We start from the raw sequence: 10,362 nt of genomic DNA, 5'->3' as shown, positions 1-10,362 counted from the left end.
ATGGCTGTACAGCCGCCCAGATCACTTCTAGCAGCCTGCGAATGTGCTGCACGATCCTCTGGGCGGCCCGGAACCACGACAGTTTCAGGATGGAAAGTAGGAGCAGACCGAGCAACATCCGTTCCCCGATCTGCTCTGTGATCAGTGAAGCTGGAAGTGCTCACAGCACTGCCTGCTTCAGAGCTGTTACAAGGCGGTTGAAATACTGGTTACACAGACGATCAAGGACATTCCTGTGCTTCGTATTGGAGGGCAGGAGAGACATTAGGGGTCTGATAGACCCTAGATGTTTTCATAAAGAGAACCTGTCACCTCCAAATGCTATCGCATAGGGTTTTGCTAGTCCCTTTGACATAGCAATAAAGTTAAGTAAAAAAAAAGTGTTAAAAAAGTAAAAAATTATAAATATGTAAAAAAAATTAAAACCCCGCCGCCCCTGCCATCTGCATGCGAAAAAACACTTTATAGTTTATAGTAGAGCTGCAGCTAACGATTATTTTCAAAATCAATTAATCGGTTAATCGGATAAACAATAAAATACATTTTTAAAAATGGCTCCAGTGATGGACTACTAGTTTGTATTGAGATTGCACTCCATCACAGGAGCAAGCTTGGAGCGGTAGAAGTAAAAAAGAAAAGAAAAAAAATAGTGGTGTGCAATATAGTGAAAAGGAAAGTGTAAAATTATACAGCAATGAATGCAGAATGGCACCGACTATAGAGGACTACAAATCCCAGCAATAGTACATTATAGCTGGCGGTATTCTGCATTGCGCTGTATAATGTACTATTGCTGGGTTTTGTAGTCCTCTATAGCTGGTGGTATTCTGCATTGCGCTGTATAATGTATTATTGCTGGGATTTGTAGTCCTCTATACAGCTCAGTGCAAAATATCACCAGCTATATAGGAGATCCCAGTAGTGTATAATGTATTCCTCTATAGCTGATGGTACATTGCTCTGTATAATATACAGCACAATGTACCATCAGCTATAGAGGAATACAAATCCCAGCAATACATTATAGAGCACCATGTGTGGGAAAGTGCAGGATTAACTGAGCAGTCTTCCAGCAACTTGTTTCTGAGATGGGACCTATCGGCGGCTGTCATCCGCCCACACCTGCTCCTCCTTACTACATCTCCCCGCGTCCCTGTGCCGATTGTGGATGTGGGCGGGCGGTGAGTGTGAGGCGGGGAGGAGGTGCGTATTATTGACAACTTTTTCAATAATCGATTATAATCGATTATGTCGATTAGATGTTGCAGCCCTAGTTTATAGTCATAGTCATTTTCTATCCAAAAATCCAGATTTTAGCATGTGTGCGCAAAACCCTTTAAAAATTACTCCAGTGTTAAGATTGTTAATGCTGTTGACTGGCCAAGAAACAGCCAGGATCTAAATCCCTTTGAAAACCTCTGGGCAAGACTACAGGGTGGTGTTGGAAAAGAAAGTCCAAAAAACAAAGGTGAACTATAATCTACAATAAAGTCTGCTGGGATGGACAAATAAATATGCAATTCAAGAGCCAGTCTGTCCAATCCAGGAGCCAACAGGATATTGTTTAAGAGCCAGCTTCAATGATAACTAGAGAAAACCTCAAAAGTTGGGTGCCAGCTGTAATTTTGAAGGAGCATTGGCTACCTGGCTACTGGGATCTCTCCAGCCCTGATAAAGTACTGGTATCATATTGTTACACTAGAACAGGTAGAGCCAGGTAGTCAACGCTCCTGCAAACTTTAGACATTTTCTCCAGTTATTGTCAGTGGAGCTGGCTCCAAAAATACAATCATTTGGCTACTGGATCAGACACACTGGCTCCTGAATTGCATATTAATTTGTCCATAACTGCTCTAGCACATAAAAAAAGGTACTGCGTTATATGGCAGAAAGGATAAGGCTATCCAGCAGAGATTGAGTATTTTTGCCCCGAGTCTGGCTCGGGGTTACCGCTCCTAGCATGGAAAATTCACCCCGAGCCAGACTCGGGATTACCGCTAGGTAGGTTAAAAGGAGAACAATGGGGTCAGGGCTTTTCCCAATAGTTCTCCTAAGGGTAATGGGTGGACACAAACTAGCATCCTCCCGTCACCCTAAGCTCAGTATACCGCGAGAGACGCCACAGCCGGGACGCATCCCGACTTTACTGTCGAGATCCACCCAGTGGCGGGATTGACAGCTGGGCCAGCTGTACCCGCCCCCTCCCAGCTGTAGCTCGCGGTATACTGAGCTTTGGGTCACGGGAAGACTCTAGATTGTGCCCTCCCGTTACCCTTAGGAGAACTATTGGGAAAAGCCTTAACCCCATAGTTCTCCTTTTAATGTACAAAATAGTCAATCTCTGCTGAGTGACAGTCACAGCTCTCCGCAGGGATAGATCGAGACGTGAGCGAGCGACGGTATGTGTTCGCTCACTTCCCGATCTACTGAGCCGACCTATGACAGTTTCATTGTCACAGGTCGGCTAGAACTATGAGGCTGAGTGATTTTCACTCGCCTCATAGTTCTCCTTTAATGGAGAGATATATTAAATAGTAAACTGAATTCAGCATTACATTTGGAATAAAAAATCATATAACATGAAGAGTTTTAGCACTTTTTGGAGTAAATATATTACTTGAAATTTGACAAATTCTACATTTTTCAAGTGTCCACAATAATGCAGTGACATAAATGCTCCGCCTTTGCTTCCTTGTCTTTTTGCAGGGCAGGTAGGCTGGCACTTACGGAGGTGCCCTCCTCCCTGATAGAGCTAGGTTTCATTTGATGCCTGTGAGAGGCATGAAATGCCGGACAGATGATATTCAACCGGCTGATGTACGAGGAGGTGCGTCAGAGGAGAAAACACTACTACAAATTGAGAAACATGTTGTCGGCTCCCCAAGAAAGTTCTGGAAGGGGTTTGCTCGCCGGATAAACTGATAAAGCTGGTCAACCACTACGTTTTATCTCGTTCAGCCCATGATTGCCCGAGAAGAAACCCTTGAGGCTAAAAAGCATTGCAGGAAAAACCCCTCTGCTGGGTATTGTATTGTACCCACCGCTGTCAGAATACCCCAAAAAAAACATGTTTGTTCCCTCTACTGAATGACAACAGGTATCATGTGCTCATATGATTGGTTCCAACTCAATCAGAAAATAGTAAAGGTCAGCATGTGGAAAAGTCGCAAGGAAACAAACAAAAACGAAGAATGATAATACATATTGGAGACGACTCAACACAGCATTTGTGACCCGTTTCTGGCGTTATGGCTGTATTAAAAAGTCCTGCGCCAAATTCATAAAAGTCGCGCCGGTTTTCTTGCCTGGGTGTGTGCAACAAATTTAAGTAGTTCTTATGTGTTACACGTTTACATTCTGGAGATATTGCTGCCACAAAAACATTAAAGCCTATCTCTGGGGAAACAAAAACTCCCTTTGCAGTGGGCCTTCTCCCGCCCTGCAAGGGTTAACTGCTCATTTACATCAAGGGGTATTGTTGTGTAAAGGACTTTTACATACCTGATCCCCGCTCCCCCAGCGGTCAGCACTCACCTCCCTCCCCTCTGGCTTGTGGACTGTCCCTCAGCTTCCTCACGAATAATGCAGGTCTATGGGCCCTGCATTAGACATGATGACGTCTAATGGTCGCAGCGGAGGGGGGAAGAAGCAGTAGGCACCGGTCTTGAAGCCTGTGGGAGGGGGCTCATGCAAGTGAAAGTCCTTTACACAATACCTCTAGAAGTCTAGATAATAAATAGCAGTTATCTTGCAGTGGGGAGTAGGCCCGCTGCAAGGAGTTTTTTTCCCTGTAGATAGGCTTTAAGGGCTCATTCACACGAACATCTGTACGGCATGCACATCTGTGCAGAGACCTGCTCAAGGAAGGGTGAGGTGCTGTGTGTAATTTTGTGCAACCACCTGTACATCCCTATGTGAGGACGCAGCTGCACGCAAAAACACGCCAACCTGAACCTGCACATCCTTATACATCCAGGTGACCGCACTTGGACGCACACTGTCTATGCAATTACATGCAGCACCTGTCACTTCTGGGAGCAGGTCTCTGCCCAGGCATGCACACCCATGTTGGTGATGAGAATGATGGAGGTAAATAAGAACTCGTTCATGTTGGAGTAAAGTATGCCGCCCGTGTAAGTATTGTGTTGCAAACAGAATTCTTTCTGAGGCAATTCTGCAACAGATTCGGATACACCTTACCGACAGTTCTGTTGTACGTGGCACCCTTTATTCCATGGATGGGATGGAGATTTGTATTGAATGTCTACAACACTCTATGAATTCCAGGGACTGTGTACAATTGCTTGATAATGTTAAAGGAAATCCTTATTGAGAGCAATACAAAGGCTGCCATTGCTGACCATATTCCTAACAATAAAGCTGGAATGAATACTGAAGGTCAGAACTTCTTTTAGCAACGCAATGGACCCCGGGCTGATTCTGCCCTTATCTGCCACCGATGTTTTACAACACATTCCATTCTATGTATTATGCACAAAGAACAGACGCGGGGAGAACAGTCCTTTGTAGTTTGTCAGCTTTTCCCCCTCCTTCGTGTTAAAACCATGTAGGCCCGATTACAAACCTGGAGCAAATGGCTTTTAGAGAAGCAGCGTTGTGGTATCAGATATCCTCAGGTCACATCACTGGGAATGCTCATTTCCCTACAGACTGGAACTAGATCCTGAGGAAATCCTGACCGTCCAGCATCTCTGGACAACTCACCCCTAAACAACGACTCTGCCTAGAGTCCATTAAGTAGACGTCTATACAAGTATCCACATGACGGCTCTAACCCTTTCCCTGCCTGAGTGTTGTGAATTTTATCTTTTTTTGGCACATGTTATTAAAATTGTACATTTTGGCCTGAAAATTTCTTAGAGCCCCCTCCCACCCCAAATTTCCTGAGAGCACAGACCCTGTAGAATAAAAAGGTGGCAGTTGCAATTTTGTTATGTCACATGAGTTTATCAAACCCAAATTTTCAGTACCGAAAGCATTCAAATTAACGTCGGTGCGCAAACACGATATAATAAAGTAAATAGATACCAAAGACGTCAAGTCTAATGTCACCTATGGACATCAATGAAGCAGAACAAGCACAGCTCAGACGCTAGAAGTGACCAGGATTTTGAGGGTTAATTCACAAACAGATGTTCACTGATCTCCCGCCGTTCTACCTGCAGGCACCGCCATGACCGTCCCGGGTTTGCAGGAGGAGCAGCGGAGACCAGGATACATGACGGGGTAGTCACATGGGGGTGGGGGTGTTTAGCGCCTTGCAGCTTGTGTGGAAGATATCAGACGGCTTTATAACTGTCCAAGTCACTTTTGTGTTTTAAAACAAAAGGTTTTCATTGGCTTACAGTTACTTTCCTTTAAAGCTGAATTCCTGGCACAAAAAAAAAAAAAATCAATTACATAAAATATATTCCCGAATAGCCACAAAAGATATATATCCACTTTGTGACCACTAAATGCTTTTGCAAACCTATATATTCCCTTGTAAAAGTAGTAGTCACATCATCACTGTGCTGCACATAGCCTGTGTAGAGAGCAGAGCTGTGGGAGGGGCCAACAGGCCCCACTTACTACAGGCTGCCTGCAGGACACTACAGGAGGGGGCGGATACAAGACCAATCACCCTCCACAAGGAGAGAGCAGCAGTGACTGGTCTTTATCACAGAAGCTCCTATACAAAATACACAAAGCACACCCAGATTCAAGTAACAATATACCATGTGTTTGCCACATGCCATTTGTAGACAATAATTGCCTATCCTGAATGTCAGCTTTAAGCAGCTACAGTTTGAACAGAAGAGTCTGACCCCTGCCACCATGCTACAGATTGAGAATATTGCTGTGGGCAAGCAGTGATCTCCTTGCAGAGGTCCAACATGCCCACTTCTGAGTCAGAATCAGAGCTCTCCAATGAGCAGGAGGGGGGTGAGCTTTGCGGATTGTAGACCTATAAGTCTGAATCAGTAAAGGCATGTCAGACCTCTGCAGAGAGACCACTGCTTCCCCACAATGAGCAAGGGCCCCACTCTGCATCATGATGGCAGGGGACAGGCTCTTCTACTCAGGCTGTGGCTGCTTTAGAAAGAAAACAAACAGCTTTTATTTGGATGTACGTGGAATGTATTCAGCTGACCAAAACGAAAGGTTCAGGTGGTCTTTACCTCCAGGATAAGGATCTTTATTTTAGCCAAGTAACTGTAATGTTCAAAACCTGAAACTGTCACTGTTGTGACTAAAGATCCTTATCCTGGAGTTAAAACGTTGTGAATTGAGCCTGATATACTTTATATCGCCTGTTAATGGCCCCTGACCACCATGCAGTAATATTCCAATGCTGTATACAATATACACCTTTGACCTTCCGAGATCCTGAGTGGCCTTCAGGCTCATGACAGGCTGGTGATTTAGTGGCAGCAATTAATATCTGCTACAGATCACTAATAGCTGTGATTTAATCGCTAGAGTCGCCAGTGATTTGTCGCTGCTACAGGGTAACCCTGCGCTACATCATCAGGTCAGTGAGCTCTGCTATTAATCCATCAGTGCAGCTAAGCCATAGAGGTGAATGAAGAGAGATTGTCGCTGAGCTGCCAATGAGGGCAATCAAGGCATGGTGGGGGGTCCATTCCAGTCACTCCATCCTCAGGGCAGCTCATTAATACTGAGCTCCTTAAGATCACAGACTCGGCATTACTGAGCTTCCAGCCCCACGCGCAGACAGGCACAGAGGCCAATCCTCATCAGTGGCATGGAGCCTGTAAGCAGTGCAGGCTCATCATCACCGAATACAATGCTGCCGGCCCTGCGCCTCTGTGCGACAGACCCAGCAGGCTGCCAAAGACTTTCACAAAGGGGCTGATCTATACGTTCACACAGCAGACGACATTCCCAGCATATTACTGCCACTAGATGGAGCCAAGGAGCGTTTCCTATGCTCCTTAGCGCCATCTAGTGGCAGTAAGGTGATGCAAATGTCATTTGCACAGGTATACGCTGTGTGAACGTGTTATAGATGAGCCCCTAAGTGACGCTAACCCTGCACACACACGTGTACGTGTGTGTGTGTGTGTCAGTGTGTGTCAGATGCTGCCAACTTTGCTGCAGGACGTGGTGCAGCAAAAATGGAAACCTCAGGCGGCATCTGCCGCGTCACTGCCCTGGCTATAAAATTGGCAAGTTATTGATAACCATAGAAAATGACTTCCTTTGGAAGAAATCGCTGCAAATAAATCTCCAATGTAACATGATGGCCCCAATAACTGCAGCAGCATCAAGAAGGCTACAAAGAGTGAGTGCAACTTGTGCGCAGACAACAGTGTCATGTGCCAGGAGACGTTCATCATGGAGACACCAGGGGAATGCAGGATCGTGCATCACCTCCCCATCGCTGACACCATCTGCTGAACATATACAACCCCCCGCAGCCTGGATCGCCTAGAAACGTATCGCGCTGCAATCATCGGACCGCACTCTCTCCAACAGCGGACAGCAACAAAGCTTACAATGTCGCCAACAGTAGCTGTAAGGAAGGCTCACCTAGTCGGACCTCCGGTTCTCCCAGCCGCCCGTCAGCGCTCTCGGTTCGGGCTGCAGAATGGCATCCTCCCCACACACCACAGCCCAGCCCGCACTGTCATTTGCATATCGGTACCCCATATATATAAGTTTAGGTGACGTTAGCAGAAGCGGTCCACCAATGGGAGCTCCGCATTGAAGACTAACATAGCAACAGCTGAAAGGCGGGGGGAGAGGGGACGTAGCAACAGGGAGAGAGCTGAGGAGGTCACGTGAAGCAGGGACTCGATGACGCGCTTTGTTGGCTCAAATGTGGAGTGTTGGTGAATTTGAAATAGAGGCGATGTTCTAAACTTACCGACTGCAGAGCCTGGAATGTGTGTCCGAGTACAATGCACAATTATTAGGGTTATTCACACAGGCGTATTGCAGAGAAAATACAACACAATACGCCTGTATTTGTAGCGCCCATGTACACCTGCATTTGCCGACACTGGTGTTTGCATGCACACAAGCAGGGCCCTCTCTATAATCTGTCTGCATTGCATAGAGAAGCACAAAAGATCTAACATAAGATATGTCATGAAAATGGAAAGGATTTATGTCAAAATGTCATTAGCCAAGGTAGGCAAAAAAATACGATTAAAGTTAAACCTTAAAGCTTATTTAGATAGCACACCATAGACCCTGCACAGCCCATCAGAGACCCTGCACAGCCCATCAGAGACCCTGCACAGCCCACTATAGACCCAACAGAGCCCCCCTGACACCCTACAGAGCCCACCTGAAACCCCGCACAGCCCACCATAGACCCTGCACAGCCCATCATAGACCTCACACAGCCCGTCTGAGAATCGACAGAGACCCCGCACAGCCCATCATAGACCCCGCACAGCCCACCTGAGACCCAGCACATACCAGAGACCTTGCAGGGCCCACCTGAAACTCCACACACCCACCAGAGAGTGAGCCCACAGACCCCACATGAAATCCTGCAGAGCCCACCTTATACCCCGCACATTTCGGAGGCCCTACACTGCCCACCTGAGAGTAACCCCCACACAGCCCACCTGAGACCCTGAGGAGCCCACTTGAGACCCCGCACATACCAGAGATCCTGCATAGGCCACCTGAGACCCCGCACAGCCCACCTGAGACCCTGCACACATGCGCTCCTCCTATCTGTCAGCCCCGAGCCACCCACTGCTGGGCCCCGGCCTCCTCTGCCACCAGATTGGTGCTGCTGGGCCTTATTTTAACCCGAGAACAAACATAATATACCAGCTTACCCGTCCTTAGATGTGGTGGCTGCCAGGGCCAAATTTGCCACAAGGCCACCGAGGCCCAGACTCGGGGTGGCAGGGGTGTGGGATCCCCGATGCCCGGTACATGGAGTCCCAGGCTTTGGCAAAGCAGGGCTAAATGTAGGGCGGGGAAGCCGCCGCTCGTTCATTTGCAAGTGATCTCTGTGATGTCGCCAAGATCACTTTTAATAAGACTGCAGTAATAAGACATGCCCCCCCCCCCCCCCCCCCCCTCCCTTTTTGAGATGATCAGGATGATGAGCAGAGCGGATTTTGAGTTCTCTTCACAGCATCAGTAGTTAGTACATAGACCTCCATTTATAAAGCCTTACCGCAGACATGTCAGTTACCGCTCCCTGCAGGGATTGCTCCTCCCCTCTCTGTTCCTTCAGCACTCATTGTAGGGACAGTCAGGGGAGGGGTGGGCACAGCTGGCTGTGGCTCTAGAGAGGCGAGGCCAGCTATGACTTAGGCAGCCGTGGACAATATTGTCGGGATCTCTCTTGGGTACATCGCAGCTCTGCACTGCCAGCGTATAGCGGCCATTAGCCCGCTGTCTACTTTAGTAAATGTATTACAGGGATTCAAAAGAGAAGTAAAGCCAAGAAAAGAAAAGCATTTGTTATTTTTGTCTGTGTTGATGTTGGAGTGCCCACCTTTCTTCCCGTTTAGTAAAATGTTGTCAGTAAGATCGGAAGTAAAGGTAAATCTCTCTTATGGCAACCTGGATAGCAGTGCTCTAATCTTTCCCCATTCATCCAAATCTAAAAACATTTTGCCTGGACATACACTTTAGCTTTCAGGTTAGACATCAGTTTAGATGTAACAATGCTTAGCACAATTTCTTTTTCAATTTCATGTGTCTTAATAATTTTAGCATCATCAGTATGGTAACAGTGGAAGTAGAATTGCATCTCATGGTTTGTGGTTATCAGAATAGAAAATCTGGAGAGATACAGACATACAAAGACAATATAAAGTGCTTTATTTTTAGAAGATTTGAGAAAGCTTGCAACCTCGTTATGATTTGTGTATGTCTGTGTCTATATTGTTGGGTTTGTCCTCACACCCTGTGTTTGGGCAATAAAGACTGACGGGGGTTTCAGCCCACTCCATTAAAAGGTTTATCTGGCGTTCCATCTTTATTGTTATGTTTTCTAAAATTCGGTCAAAACCAAAGCTGTTGGAACCTACTGAACCACATAGGTCTTGTAACTACACTATTGCTGAGTAAACTAGAAAAAGAAAAAAAAAATAACATTAAACCACAAATTCTCATTAACTTCCTTTGCATCTATTCAGCGACCTCAGAGAAAAAAACCTCTTAGCAGATGGCAATGTTTTATTCCAGATTCCCTTATGTTAGAGAATGTTAAAAATAGCTCTGTTGGTTTTACAGTGTCTGCTTAATTTAACATTGGTGACGGATTAATTACAAGCTGGTTAGATGAAGCAATGTGATTCTCTTCTCCACATGCAGTATAAAAAAAAGACCAAAGTTTCTTAGAATTCTGAAAAAAAT

The sequence above is a fragment of the Nanorana parkeri genome, unplaced genomic scaffold (genome assembly GCF_000935625.1).
Source record: "Nanorana parkeri isolate BGI_ZX_2015 unplaced genomic scaffold, ASM93562v1 scaffold570, whole genome shotgun sequence".
NCBI lineage: Eukaryota > Metazoa > Chordata > Amphibia > Anura > Dicroglossidae > Nanorana > Nanorana parkeri.
The sequence above is the reverse complement of the archived record's forward strand: the minus strand, read 5'-3'. Positions refer to the sequence as shown.